Source organism: Tenrec ecaudatus, chromosome 1, assembly GCF_050624435.1.
Source record: "Tenrec ecaudatus isolate mTenEca1 chromosome 1, mTenEca1.hap1, whole genome shotgun sequence".
In the NCBI taxonomy this organism is placed as follows: Eukaryota; Metazoa; Chordata; class Mammalia; order Afrosoricida; family Tenrecidae; genus Tenrec; species Tenrec ecaudatus.
The window spans coordinates 308,704,136-308,719,243 of record NC_134530.1 but is presented as its reverse complement, the minus strand read 5'-3'; positions in this window follow the sequence as shown (position 1 = coordinate 308,719,243).

The following is a 15,108-nucleotide window of genomic DNA, read 5'->3' as shown; positions in this document are numbered from 1 at the left end:
TGGGGATTTGCAGCTCTCTGCCGATCTGCTTTTAGCCTGGGGTCAAGTAAAAGGTTACAGTAAAAGCTGCATTTCAACACTTTGGGCAGTGCTGCTGCATTAAAAAAATCATGTTATTGGAGGCTCATACAACTTTTATCACAATCCATACATCCATCCATTGTGTCAAGCACATTTGTACATTCGTTGCCCTCATCATTCTCAAAACACTTGCTCTCCACTTAAGCCCCTGACATCAGCTCCTCATTTCCTCCTTCCCTCCCTGCTCACCCTTCCCTCATGAACCCTTTATAACTTATAAATTATTATTTTGTCATATCTTACACTATCCGATGTCTCCCTTCACCACTTTTCTGTTGTCCATCCCCCAGGGAGGAGGTTATATGTACATCCTTGTAATCGGTTCCCCCTTTCCACCCCACTCTCCCTCCACCCTCCTGGCATCGCCACCCTCACCACTGGTATTGAAGGGATCATCTGTCCTGGATTCCCTGTGTTTCCAGTTCCTATCTGTACCAGTGTCCATCCTCTGGTCTAGCCAGATTTGTAAGGTAGAATTGGGATCATGATAGTGGTGGGAGGAGGGGTGTGCATGGTGGGGAGGAAGCATTTAGGAACTAGAGGAAAGTTGTATGTTTCATCATTGCTACACAGGCAGTGCTTCTTAAATACTGTTCCTTCCCGTTGAGGTTTCAAAAGCACCGAGGAGCAGTGGTTTTTGAGATGTTACACACTGGTAAGCATATACATTGTAGGAATATGATAGGGACTGGACTGGATCCCCTTTTGGAAGATCTCGAAGCCTGCAAGTTCTCATGGCAGCCAGAAGGTCATGCTGTCTGCCACTCTGGGGAATGTTCAGAGGAGCTAATCTCTTGACTTCACTTTCCTGTACAACATTTGCTACTTTGCATTGCTTTCTGATAGTTGCATGAGAATTGCTGTCATCTTTTCAGAAATACGGCAAGTACTCCCTGGGAAGAACCCTCACCCGGCTGGCGCCACCGTGCCAGGCACAGCAGTCTTCTGTAAACAGTTTGGAAGTGAATGAGGATTGTGTTTCAGTTGTCAACACTGGCCTTTTGGGAGCATCCTTTCTGGTTAACTCTCCCAGCTCATCCAGGTACTCAACAGGTCTTTGAATGCCTTGGACTTCATGAGCGTCATTTGTGCTCTCCCCTGTCCGCATTGTTTTTGGTTTCCATCTGCTGGGTGGCAGTTTCCTGGAGCTGGGTCCTGTGGACTCTCATCTCTCCCAGTGCACTAACACTCCCTGGCACCCTTCCCTCCCAGTGTCACTAACACTCCACGGGCACTTTGTTACTTTGGGTAGACTAGAGAAACAAATCCAGGGAGACTTATATATGTATAAGAAAGAACTTATTGTGTATTAAGAAAACATCCCCCCTTTCAATAACACACAAAAAAGAAAACATCCCACCCCAGTCCAGATCAAGTATGTAAGTCCAATATTAGGCCATATGTCCAATACTAGTCCATAAATTGCTCTTTATACTCACACAGCACACGTAATGATGCAGAATGCAGGAAAATCACAGGCCTGTGGATGGAACGTCTTATGGATCCAGTGGTGGTCTAAGCATCTCCAGGACTGGCAGTCATCAGTGTGGGTCCATGTGGCTTGTCATCAGGAATGTGAAGCAGAGAAAGTGCGTGTCCCACCTCAAGGGAGGAAATCAGGAGTTCCCAGAATCCTCAGGAGGGATAAAGACCGGAGTTCCCACAATCCTCAGGAGGCCATGCCCACACAGAGGCATGATTGGCAGTGACCTGATTGACAGGTTAGACTCCCCTTCACTGTAATTGGCAGGAGATTATGTAACTGCCACAGGCATCCTTCCATCACAATGTCCCTGACACTCCATGACACTCCTCCCTCTCAGTGTCACAGACAAGCAACCGACACCGTTCCCTCCCAGTGTCACTGGCACTCCACTGACAAGCTTCCCACCTGGTGTCACAGACAATGTCTCCCATCCCAATGTTACTGACACAGGACAGTCTTCCAGTGTCACTGACACTCTGTGACACACTTCCTCCCATTGTCACTGAACGTACATGACACTTTACCCTTCCAGCATTACTGACACTCTACAGACACTCCCCAGTGTCACTGATATTCCATTAGACCCTTCCCTCTCACTGTAACTATCCACGGACAACCTTCCTTCCCACTGTGACTGACTTTGCATGGACATGCTTCTCTCCCAGTGTCACTGACAATCCACGGACAGCCCTCCTTCAAGTGTCACTGGCACTCCACAGACACTCTTCCTTCCCAAAGCCACTGCCGTTTCATGACACTCCTCCCTCCTTCCTAATGTCATTGACACTGCATGACACCTATCCCCCCCAGTTTCATTGACATTCACTGGAAAGGCATCCCTCCCAGTGTCACTGACACTCCACGGAAAACCCTCATTTCCATTGTTACATAAGCTCTTCCCTTTGAGTTTCACTGATATTACACAATCTTCCTTTCCACTGTCACTGACATTCCATTAAACCCTTCCCTCTCAGTGTCACTGTCTATCCACAGACACCCTTCCCTCCCAATGTCACTGAATCTCCATGTCCATGGACACTCTTCTTTCCCAGCATCAATGACACTCCATGACACCTTTCCCAGTATCACTGACACTCAATGACTCCCCTCCCAATATTACTGACATTCCATGACACCCTTCTGTATCAGTGTAACTGATACTCCATGGAAACCCACCCTCCCAGTGTTACAGACATTCCAAGGACACCCTTCCCTCCAATTATTATTGATACTTTACCGACACCCCACCCAGTGTTACTGACACTCATGACATCCCACACTTCCAGTGTCCTTGACACTCTAACACCATTCCCTCTCAGTGCGGACTCTCCTCGTACACCCTTCCCTCCCAGTGTCACTGACACTCTATGACACGCTCCAATATTACTGACACTCCATGACTCCCTTCCATCCCAGTGTCACTGACGCTCCATGACACCCCTCCTACCCAGTGTTCTTGACATTCCTATAGACCATTCCCTCCCAGTGACAATGAAACTCCATGACACCCCTCCCTCCCTAAATGACACTACACAATACCCATCCCAGGATCACTAACTCCATGACACCCCTCACTCCCATGGTCACTGTCACTCCACAGTGGCCCTTCCTGATAGTGTCATTGACATTCCACAAAACCCCCTCCTTGCCAGTGTCACTGATATACCACGGACACCCTTCTCTTTCTGTGTCACTGACACTTCACAACTCCCCTCTCAGGGTCACGGACAATTGAGTACACTTTTCCCAGTGTTACTGACACTCCATGCATACCCTTCTCTCCCAGTGTCACTGACACTCTATGACACCCTTCCCAGCATCACTGATGTTGTATGACACCCCTCCCTACCAGTGTTACACTCCACGAACACCCTTCCCTCCCAGTGTTAACGATACTTCACAGACACCCCACTTAGGTTATAGTGACACTCAATTAAATTCTTCTTTCCCAGTGTCACTGGTGCTACACAAACATCCTTCACTTCCAGTGTGAATGACACTCCAGTGGCATCTCCTTCAGTGTTACTGACACTCTTCTCTTCCAGCGTCATTATAACTGCATGACAACATTCCCTTCCAGTGTCATTGACACTCCACTTATACCCTCCCTTCTTAGTGTCACTGACACTACATGAGCTCCCCCACCCTCCAGTGTCACAATCTCTGTAGTCACCCTTCCCTCCCCATGTAACTGCCACTCCATGACATCCATACCAGGGTCACTGACACTCCATGGACAACCTTCCCTCCATGTGTTGCTGACAAGCCATGACACCCTTCCTTCCCCATGTCACTGACACACCATGGACACCCGTCCCTGACAGTGTCACTAGCACCCCACCGAAGCCCTTCCCTTGCAGCCAAATATCACTGACATTCCATGAACCACTCCTTCCCAATATCACTGACACTCTACACAACCCCTTCCAATGTGACTGAAACTCCACGGGCATCCCTCCCAGTGTTACTGACACTCCATGACACCCTGCTCTTCCATTGTTCTTCGTACTCCAGCACCATTTCCTCTTAATGCCATTGGCAGTCCTCATACACCCTTCCCTCCCATTGTCACTGTCACCTGACAAACACCCCACCCTCCCAGTGTCATTGTGTGGTAGTTACACAATCTGGTGTCAATTTGGGACCGGAGAGGATTAAGAATGAAAGGGTGGAGTTTAGTCTGTCAATTGGGTCATAGTCAATGCAGCCTTTGTGTGGGCATGGTTTTCTCCTGAGAATTTTGGAAACTCCTGTATTTCCTGCTTGGAGATCAGAGACACTCTCTCTCGACTCACTTCCTGAGAGCTGCTCTACCAATAGGACACATGGTGCTACACTGATAGAGCTCATGCCCTGGGAGCTGAAGAAGCCACGTGGAGACCTCTGACATCGCTGAGATTCTTCCACCGCCACTGGATCCACAAGACTTTGCACCCACTGGCCTGTGTCATTGCATATGTTTCATGCATCTGAAGAGGACTATATAGATTGGTATTAAACATATGGGCTAATATCAGACTTATGGACTTGATCTGGACTGGGTTGGGATGTTTTCTCAAGATTCAATTGAGAACACTATGTGTTCGCAATATAAATATAAATATAAAACTCTTTCTTATACACTTATGCGTGCTTATGAATTTGTTTCTCTAGACTTCCCGGACTAACACATATTGTCACTCCAAGAAACCCTCTCAGTGTCACTGGCACTTCATGGCACTCTTCCCAGGCTCACTGACACTCGATGACTCCCCTCCCAATGCTAGTGATACTCCATAGCACCCCTCCCTACCAGTGTCACTGACACTCCATGGACAGCCCTCCCAGTGTCGCTGACATACCACTGTACCCCTCCTTCCAAGTGTTATTACTCCATGACTCCCTTCCCTCACAGTGCCACTGAAATTCCTTGACACCCTACCTCCCAGTGTTAGTGAAACTCCGAGGACACCCTTCCATCCCAGTGTCACTGACATTCCATGACACCCTTCCCAGTGTCACTGACACGCAATGATTCCCCTCCCCAAATTACCCCATACCACCCCTCCCTACCATGGTTACTGACACTCCACAAACACCCTTCCCTTACAGTGTGAATGACACCCCACGGGCACTGCCTCCAGTGTTAGTGACACTCCATGCCACTCCTACCTCCCAGTGTCACTCCTACCTCCCAGCGACACTCCACTCACAATCCCTAAGATCCTTCCAAGTGTCACTGACACTCAATAACTCCCACCACCCACCCCAATATTACTGACAACCCATGACATCCCTCCCTACCAGTGTCACTGACACTCCATGGAAACCTCTCCCGCCCAGTCTTACTGACAATCTATGGACACCTTCACTCCCAATGTTAATGACACTACCCAGGCAGCCCTCCCTGTGTTACTGACACTCCATGACACACCTCCCTTCAAGTGTTACTGACACCACATGCAAACCTTTCCATCCCAGTGTCCCTGACAATCAACTGAAACCATTCCATCCCAGTGCCGCTGACACTCCAAAAATACCCCTTCTTCCCTGTACAGGATGCAGATGAGACTTTCTGCTCTGGTTAAGAGTTACAACCTCGGAGATCCTAGCAACAGATCTGTCTTGTTTCATAGGGTAACTATGAATCAGAAAAGATTTGATGTGCGCGTGTGTGTATGTGCGTTTGTAACCATTATTGATCTGAAAATTTCCTGTCTTTTACTCTTTCTCCTATTTTTCACTTCCATTATGCATAGGTATGCCTGTTTAGTGGCATCCTATCACTCTTTCAGGCTCTGATGATTTATTTTAATTATATATATATAATTAATAAATCTTTTTATTGGGGCTCATACAACTGTTATCACAATCTGTACATACATCAATTGAGCAAAGCACCCTTATACATTCATTGCACTCATCATTCTCATAATTCGCCTTCCACTTGGGTACCTGGAATCAGCTCGGTTTCCTTTTTTTCCCCACCCCCTCCCTCCCCGCTCTCCCCTTCCCCCTGGTCCCTTAATAGTTTATAAATAATTATTTTATCTTATCTTACACTGCCTGGCGTCTCCCCTCACCCACCTTCCCATTGCCCATCTCCCAGAGAGGAGGTTACACATAGATCTCCAAGATCGGTTCTCCCTTTCTACACCCACTTCCCTCCTGGTGTCGCCATTCCCACCGCGGGTGCTGAGGGGTTCGTCCGTCCTAGATTCCCTGTGTTTCCAGATCCCTACTGCACCGCTATACATCCTCTGGTATAACCAGGTCCGCAAGGCAGAATTAGGGTCATGATAATTGGGAGGGGAGGAAGTGTTCAGGAACTAGAGGAAGGTTTTGTATTTTTATTATATTTTATCCTAGAGAGTGAATTATCTTTATAAATTTATCTTCAGGTTTTTAAAGAATTGTGTTTTTTTCCCCATCAGCTTAAATCTGTTGTACCTCTCTTATACATTTTAAAAATATTTCAGTTTTTGTAGTTTTGTCCCTTGGAATACCCACTGGATTATTTAAAAAATAATTTCTGTGCTTTATTGGTATTGTCTACTTGATAAGACATTGTCATCATCCTGTTATGTGCTGTTGAATGGATTCAAACTCAAGTTTAAAGTGTTAAGAGGTGGTGTCTCTATGTGATGAAATTGACAACATCAACTCAAAAGATTAGACAGCATCTTTAGCGGACAGTGCCTTTCTGTTATTGGGGGAGAAAGAACTCATAACAGGATTATGAGATTGTGGGACTCAAAGAATATAATTAATGGCAATTAATAGGTGCCCTGGTGGCACAATAGTTAACTGCTGAGCTGCTCACCCAAGTGGGCAGCTTAAACCCACAATCCACTCCATGGATGGAAGATAGGGCGGTCTGTTTCTGAAAAGATTTACAGCTTTGGACCTTATGAGGCAGTTCTACTCTGTACTCTAGGGTCCCTATGAATCAGATTTGACTGGATAGTCCTGGGTTGGAATTTTGGCATGATGACAATCAGTCATAGGAGAGGAATGTCACCATAAAAAACCCATAAAACTCACTGTCATGAGTCAATGCTGACTCACAGTGACCCTACAGGACAGAGTAGAACTGCTCTAGTGGGTTTCTGGCACTGTTACTCTTTATAGGAGTAGAAAGTTCCATTTTTCACTGAAGAAGCAGCTGGTAGTTTTGAACTGCTGACCTTGCAGTACCCCAGTGTGTAGCACTGTGCCACCAGAATTCCTATCATCATTATACCACTTCTTAGATCTTCACCCTTAATTCTGCAAGCATTTTCCTTTGGTTCTTTGCATATCCTTTAATGGTTACTTTGAAGTTTTTGTCTTTAAGTCCAATATCTGAGCTCACTCACAGGCACTTGATTGGCCTTTGTGTTGGCTACAATTTCCTATATTCTTCTGTACCTCCAGTTTATTTTTCTGAAACTAGATTTCTTTGTTGTTGTCTAGTGCCATCCACTTCATTCTGACTTACAGTGATCCTATGTGCAACAGAACAAAAAAACTTTTCAGTCTTGAAATAAGCTCACAATTGTTCATTTTGAGCCCATTGCTGAAGCCTCTATGTCAATCCATCTCATCGAGGGTCTTCCTATCTTTTATTGCCCCTCCCTTTACCTGACATGATGTCCCAACAATATGTCCAAAGCATGTGAGACAAAGTCTCACCATCCTTGTCACTAAGGAGCATTCTGGCTGTATTTCTTCTAAGACAGAGCTGTTTGTTCTTTTGGAAATCTATGATAACATCAAGAATCTTCTCCAACACCATTATTCAGACGCAGAATTTCTTCTTCTGTCTTCTTTAGTCATGTACACGTTCACATGCATCTGAGGTGATTGAAAATTCTATGGCATAGATCAGCCATACCATCTTAGTTCTCAAAGTGACAGTTCCTTTTCAGCACTTTAAAGAGGTCTTATGCAGCAGGTACGCCCAATACAATATGCCATTTGATATTTTGACTGCTGTTTTTATGAGCATTGATTTTTGGTTCCAAACAAAATAAAATCCTTGACAACTTCAATCTTTTCTCCATTTATTATTCTGTTACCTATTGGTCTAGTTTTGAGGATCTGGGTCTTCTTGACATTGAGTTGTCATCCACATTGAAGGCTGCAACCCTGGATCTTCATCAGCAAGTGCTTCAAGTCCTCCTCACTTTCAGCAAGCAAGGTAGTGTCATCTGCAAAATGCAGGTTGTTAATAAGCCTTCCTCAATCCTGATGCCGCCTTCTTCTTCAGCTAGTCCAGCTTCTCAGATTATTTCCTCAGCATACTATTGACTAAGTATTGAGAGAAGATAAATCCCAACACATCTGTCTAAATTTTAATCCATTCCATAGTCCCTACCAGATATTTTAGGTAAAACACTCTAGCAACTCTGGGTGCTGGTTATCTCTCACCATAGAGCTTCTTGGTGTAGTCCTTTTTTTTAAATTTAATTTGGTTGCTTCTTGATTGGACTAATTTGGAATTTCTGATGTCTCTGCTCTCTCTCTCTCTCTCTCTCTCTCTCTCTCTCTCTCTCTCTCTCTCTCTCTCTGAGTTGCATTTAAATTTGGCTTTTTTTGGCGCTTTCCTGGTTCACCACTGTTTAATGGTCAGCCATAGATTAATGAGAGTGTATGATTTAGCCCCTGACCAAGAAAGGTTTTTGTCTACTTATGGTAATATATCTGAGACTGTTCATCTGAGTTTTCTCCCTGTTTCCTTATAGATGAATGACTTGGGAGTTCCTGCTAGGTGAGTACTAAGAGACCACAGCCTTTATGGACAACCAGTAATTAATTTAGCTTTACTAGGATTTCCTTGACTGTCTTCCTGATATTTTGTTGAGTTTGGATTGGTCTGCCTGTACCACAGACACATTTTAACCTACACTGTGTTGTGAACTGGGACCTATATGGTTTCCACACGGGACATTTATGCATATAAGTATTTTCTATGCTGTGGAAACACCAATAGTTTATATTCTCACTTATATTTAATAAAAGTCCTACAATAATTTTTAGACTCCAGATTAATATTACTTTAGTAATAAATTTATTTGACACAGTATAATAAAAAAGCTACTTGAGGTGGTTAGTTTATTGTGCCAACCTGGCCAATAAACACATGTGGGACTAATGGAAGGGGAGAGAGAGAAATGGCTCGGTGAGCCTTGCCTTTCTTGTCTCTGATCATCGGACCAGTGTGCGGCTGCCTTGATTGTTCTGTACCTCAATTTGCAAGCTACACTAAATGTGGGTCACCTACCCGTGGACTGTGTTACTGTAATTTGAGGTTCCTTCAAGACCTACTTTGCCACACCATTGGAATTTACATCTCTTGAGCTGGGGACTGTCAGACCCTGTCACCTGGCTGACTGTTGGTGACCTGCCTTGCTGTTTGCTGCTAGTGCCTGGATAGCCTGAATTTCTCTACAGAGGACTGTCCAGCAGCCCTCAAGTCTTGAAGGCCTGCCATTGTCTCACAACTCTCTCATGGGAGTGAGTTGCACTGAGCCATCTGTACTGCTTTATAATTTAATTAACTGTTTATTTCTTATGTTTTCTATCTAACTGTAAACATATATAAAATTATTAGCATTCTGGTTTCATTTGTCTAGAGAACACTGTCTAACACACTACTAAATAATAATCAAGGAGTTCTGGTGGCATACTGGTTATGGTTATGCATTGGGCTGGTAACCATAAGGTCAGCAGTTCAAAGCTATCAGCTCTCTGTAGAAGGAAAATGAGGCATTCCACTCCCATAAACAGATACAGTCTTGGAAACCCAAAGGGTATTTCTACCCTGGCCCTACTATGGGGTAGCTAAGAGTTGGAATTGACTTAAAGGCAGTGAATCTGGTTTCTGGTTCCATAAGAATCAACAACTTCATGCAATGTTAACTTTCCCTCCTAATCTAGCTCAGGTCTAATGCAGGCTGGAAGTCGTCAGCAAGTGTAGCTTTCTTACCACCACATTTTAAGTTTTAATCAGCCTCACACAGACACACATCTCCAGTACTCTGATTTCCTATTGTGGAAGTTGAAGACGAGAGTGGTAGCACTGATTACACTTAACTGACACAATGACTTGTTTTGGGATCTTTCTTCTGTCGCTGTCAGATACTTAAAATTATTTCTCATTTGGGTGCATTTATGAGTCCATTGAAATGACCCGATATTAGGAAACTCCATACTCACTGCCTTGATGTAATGAGTGATGTTCTCTAAAAGGTAAGAACAAAATAAGAAAATTGACCCTTACCATTTAGTCAAGATTGCCTTGTAGTTTTGTCAGCACACACACACAAAAAAAGCAAGCAAAAAGAAATAAAAGGTAAAAAAAATTGAAGGGTGGTGTGCAAAGTGGGAACAGATTACAAGTATCTACATATGACCTCATCCCTGGGGGATGGATAACAGAAAAGTGGATGAAGGGAAATGTCAGATAGTGTAATATATGACAAAATAATAATTTATAAATTATCAAGGTTTCATGAGGGATGGTGTGGCGGGAAGGGAGGGGGAAAATAAGGAGCTGATATCAGGGACTTAAGTGGAGAGCAAATGTTTTAAGAATGATGAGGACAATGAATGTACAAATATGCTTTACACAATTGATGTATATATGGATTGTGATAAGTGTTGTATGAGGCCCTAATAAAATGCTTTTAAAAAAGTTAAAATTTGGAAAGAAAGAAACACACAGCTCTGTATTCACAGGTAGCAAAGTGTAGTAGAAATACCAAAGAATCCATAAAAATCCATTTAAATGTTAAAATATGTTTAGGAAGAGCACACATATAAGGTCAATATACAAAAATCAATAGTCTTTCTAAATATGGTCACAATTGTAGTCAATGGAACTTAACATTAGCATTAAATATGTAAAGATAAATTTAATAGAAATGTACAAAGCCACCACACTGAAAATATATATAAATTTTGAGAAGATTTTTAAAGACCAAAAAACTACAGTATAATTCTCTGTCATGGATGAGAAGACAGAATCTCTGAAAGAAGACAATTATTCAACCTTTGCTTTATCACTTAAATATAATTCCAATCAATATCTCAGCATGCATTTTAAAAAGTGAAAAAAGGGTTTTAAAAGTATATTGTTATAGGACATCCCTCACTGACCCATGGCCCTACGGGGACATCCCTGGAGACACTAAAGGCATGCAACAGAACAGCAAGGGGAGCAGAGCAACAAAGTCCCCAGGGAATACCAAAAATAGACTTTGGGTCCAGGCCATGGCACCCCATCAGGCTCGACCAGAAAACAACCCTAAACGTCAACAAACAGACCTTGAACTATTTACAGGGTTTTCTTTTATTTTGTCAATGGTTTGTTGTTGTTTTATTTTCTTTTGTTGCTTTGTTTTTCTCTATCTTGCTTTTGTGCATATTATTATCTCTGCACCTCTATCTAGATAACATAGATAGAATAAACAATCTGGAGGAGAAAACAATGGAACAGGTGGACATGGAAGAAAGGGAGGCTGGGGAAAGGAAGTAGGTGTTACCAAATACAGGGACAAGGGAACAACAAATGATCCAAAATCAGTGGTGAGGTGAGTATAGGAGGTCTGGTAGGACTTGATCAAGGGCAATGCAACTGAGAGGAATTACTGAAACCCAAATGAAAGCTAAGCATGATAGTGGGACAAGAACAAATTAAAAGAAAATAGAGGAAAGAACTATGAGGCAAAGGACATTTACAGAGGTTTAAATACAGGCATGTACATTTATCAATATATTTATATATGATGGGGAAATAGATCTATGTGCATATATTTATAGGTGTAGTATGAAGGTAGCAGATGGACATTGGGCCTCCACTCAAGTACTCCCTCAGTGCAAGAACATTTTGTTCTATTAAACTTGCATTCCATGATGCTTACCTTCCTGACACGATCACTGACAAAGACGAAGCAGGTGCATAAGCAAATGTGGTGAAGAAAGCTGATGGTGTCTGGCTATCAAAAGATATAGCATATGGGGTCTTAACGGCTTGAAGATAAACAAGCGGGCATGTAGCTGAGAAGCAATAAAGCCCACATGGAAGAAGCACATCAGTCTGTGATCATGAATTGTTGGTGGGATCAGATATCAGGCATCACAGAACAAAAAATGATATCATTGTGAATGAGGGGGAGTACAGAGTGGGGACCCAAAGCCCATCTGTAGGCAACTGGACATCCCCTTACAGAAGGGTCACAGGGAGGAGATGAGTCAGGCAGGGTGCAGTGTAGCAATGAGGAAACACAACTTTCCTTTAGTTCTTTAATGAGTCTTCCCCTCCACTATCATGATCCCAATTCCAGCTTACAAATCTGGCTAGACCAGAGGATGTACAATGGTACAGACAGGAATTGGAAACACAGGGAATCCAGGATAGATGAACCTCTCAGGACCAGTGGTTAGAGTGATGATACTGAGAGGGAGGAGGGAAGGTAGGGAAGAAAGGGGGAACCCCTCACAAAGATTTCCATATAACCCCCTGTCGAGGGATGGACAACCAAAAAGTGGGAGAAAGAAGACATTGGACAGTGTAAGACATGACAAAATAATAATAACTTATAAATTATCAAGTGTTCGTGAGGGAGGAGGGATGGGAGAGAGGGGGAAAAATGAAGAGCTGATCCCACGGGCGCAAGTAGAAAGAAAATGTTTTGAGAATGACTATGGCCATAAATGTGCTTGACACAATGGATGTAGGTATGGATTGTGATAAGATTTGTATGAGTCCACAATAAAATGATTAGAAAAAATTCTATAGTTATAAAACAGATTTAGAGTAGCTCAGAAAACCTGCGAAACAGAGCAAAATTATATTAGGACATTGAGACTACCATATACAAAATGGTTATAAATTTAAAGTAATTATAAAGTTTTCTATCATAAACCTGATCAATTCAACATGAACACATAAAAGTAGAAAAAATCAAAAGAGTCATTTGATTTATGATAAAATGAAAAACTTTCATTTTTCACTTAATTGGATAGGGCTAATTTGATATCTATTTGAATAAGGTGAATAATGCAATCCACCTCTTGCTATATACAAATGCTATTTTCTATGGCTTATACAATAAACCTTCTAGAATAAAATCACTATTATTTTAATAATTTTTGTCTTATAATGAGTTTTAAATATTTTCAGCCTGGAGTATTCTATTATATAGTTATTGTATAGCTACTTGTGAATTCATTTTACCTCTACTGGCTAATTTTATTTATTATTATTATTTTTTTAAAATCATTTTATTGGGGGCTCATACAACTCTCAACACAATTCGTACATACATCAATTGTGTAAAGCACATTTGTACATTCGTTGCCCTCATCATTCTCAAACTATTTGCTTTCCACTTTAGCCCTTCACATCAGCTCCTCATTTTTATCCCTCACTTCTCTCTTCCCCCTCCCTCATGAACCCTTGATAATTTATAAATTATTATTTTGTCATATCTTACAGTGTCCGACATCTCCCTTCACGTACTTTCCTGCTGTCCGACCCCCAGGGAGGAGGTCACATGTAGGTCCCTGTAATCACTGCCCCTTTCTATCCCACCTTCCCTCCACCCTTGTCCCTAGATTTGTTTACATCATTTCCTTTCCCCCCACCACACCCTCTCCCACGTTCCCCAGGAACTGTCAGTGGCATAGTTTTCTCCTCCGGATTGTTCTTTCAGTGTACTTTATTTAGACAGACCTGAGGAGATTATGACATGCACAAAAACAAGACAGAGCAAAACCAAGCAACAAAAGAAAACAAAGCAAAACCATAACAACAACAACAAAAAGCCAATGACAAAGCAAACATACAAAAGACACAACAACAACAACAAAGGAAAGCTTGAAGTTAGTTCAAGGACTGCTTTTGGCCTTTAGGAATATTTTCTGGTTCAGTTTGATGGGGTGCCAAGTCCTGATCCCAAAGTCTATTTTTGGTATTCCCTGGAGACTTCATTGCTCTGTTCCCCTTGCTGTTCTGTGCATGCCCTTAGTGTTTTGCTTCGGTTTCTTTGGATCAGATTGGGCAGTATTCCCACATGGTGTCTTTTGTATTGTCCCTTGTAGGGCTATGGGTCAGTGAGGGATGTCATGTCTCATTGTAGGGTTGCTAGTGGCTAATTTTTGTTTTGCCTCTCAAACCCGAAGACTTATGTATTCTTTAATCCTGGAAATACTCTTAGAAGTTATTTCTCTGGATATTGTTCATAAATCATCCCCTTAAAAAATGGCCAAGTAGATTAATATATTTTCCAAGAACTATTATTGGATGTAATATATATCGTCTTTTTTGGGGACCTAAATAATTTTCCATGCTATAAAAAGTAAAGTATTTCCTTTTTCATTTTTTTTAACCTGTGGCAGTGGGAAAACCTTGGATATCTCTTTCATTGTGTTATTTCTGGGGTTTTAGGATTTTTCTTTTTCATTTTATCTGCTGCTTTATTTATTTTTGTAATTTTGAATTTTAATAATCACATACATATATATGATATTTTGCTTAATTTTCAAAGGCACCCTTTTACCCATGCATGTTATTCTTTCAGTATTATTTGTTTTTCTCTTTCATTCATTTAATAGTAGAACAATATGTCTTTGAGTCTGCATGAGATTGTTACGTTATTAAAAAATAGTTGCAGATGATTAATAGAATACAAATCTTTGCATCTGATGATGTAATGAAACATTTCAAAGGGTCATCTTTGTGTGTTACAGACAGAAGCACTGTTTCCCTTGCAGATGCCATCTTAACAGGATCTTAGTGGACTCATCAATTGTCAGAGGACATTGATCCTCAGTGTTTGCATACAATGTAGTACAGAAAACTGCAGTGTAAGCTGGAAAAAATTAGGAAGGACTCTCAAATTGACGAAGTATTCTGATGACCTGATTAAAAGGCACAGGAAAGAGAGATTGAGTCAGAGTCTATAAAATTCATTCTCATTTTTCTACACCAGGCTTTGTAGGCAGATATTTAGACCTACAATATTAATGTGAGTTGTTGATATGTAACTGTGTATTTCAAGGATTTTTGTTGTTCA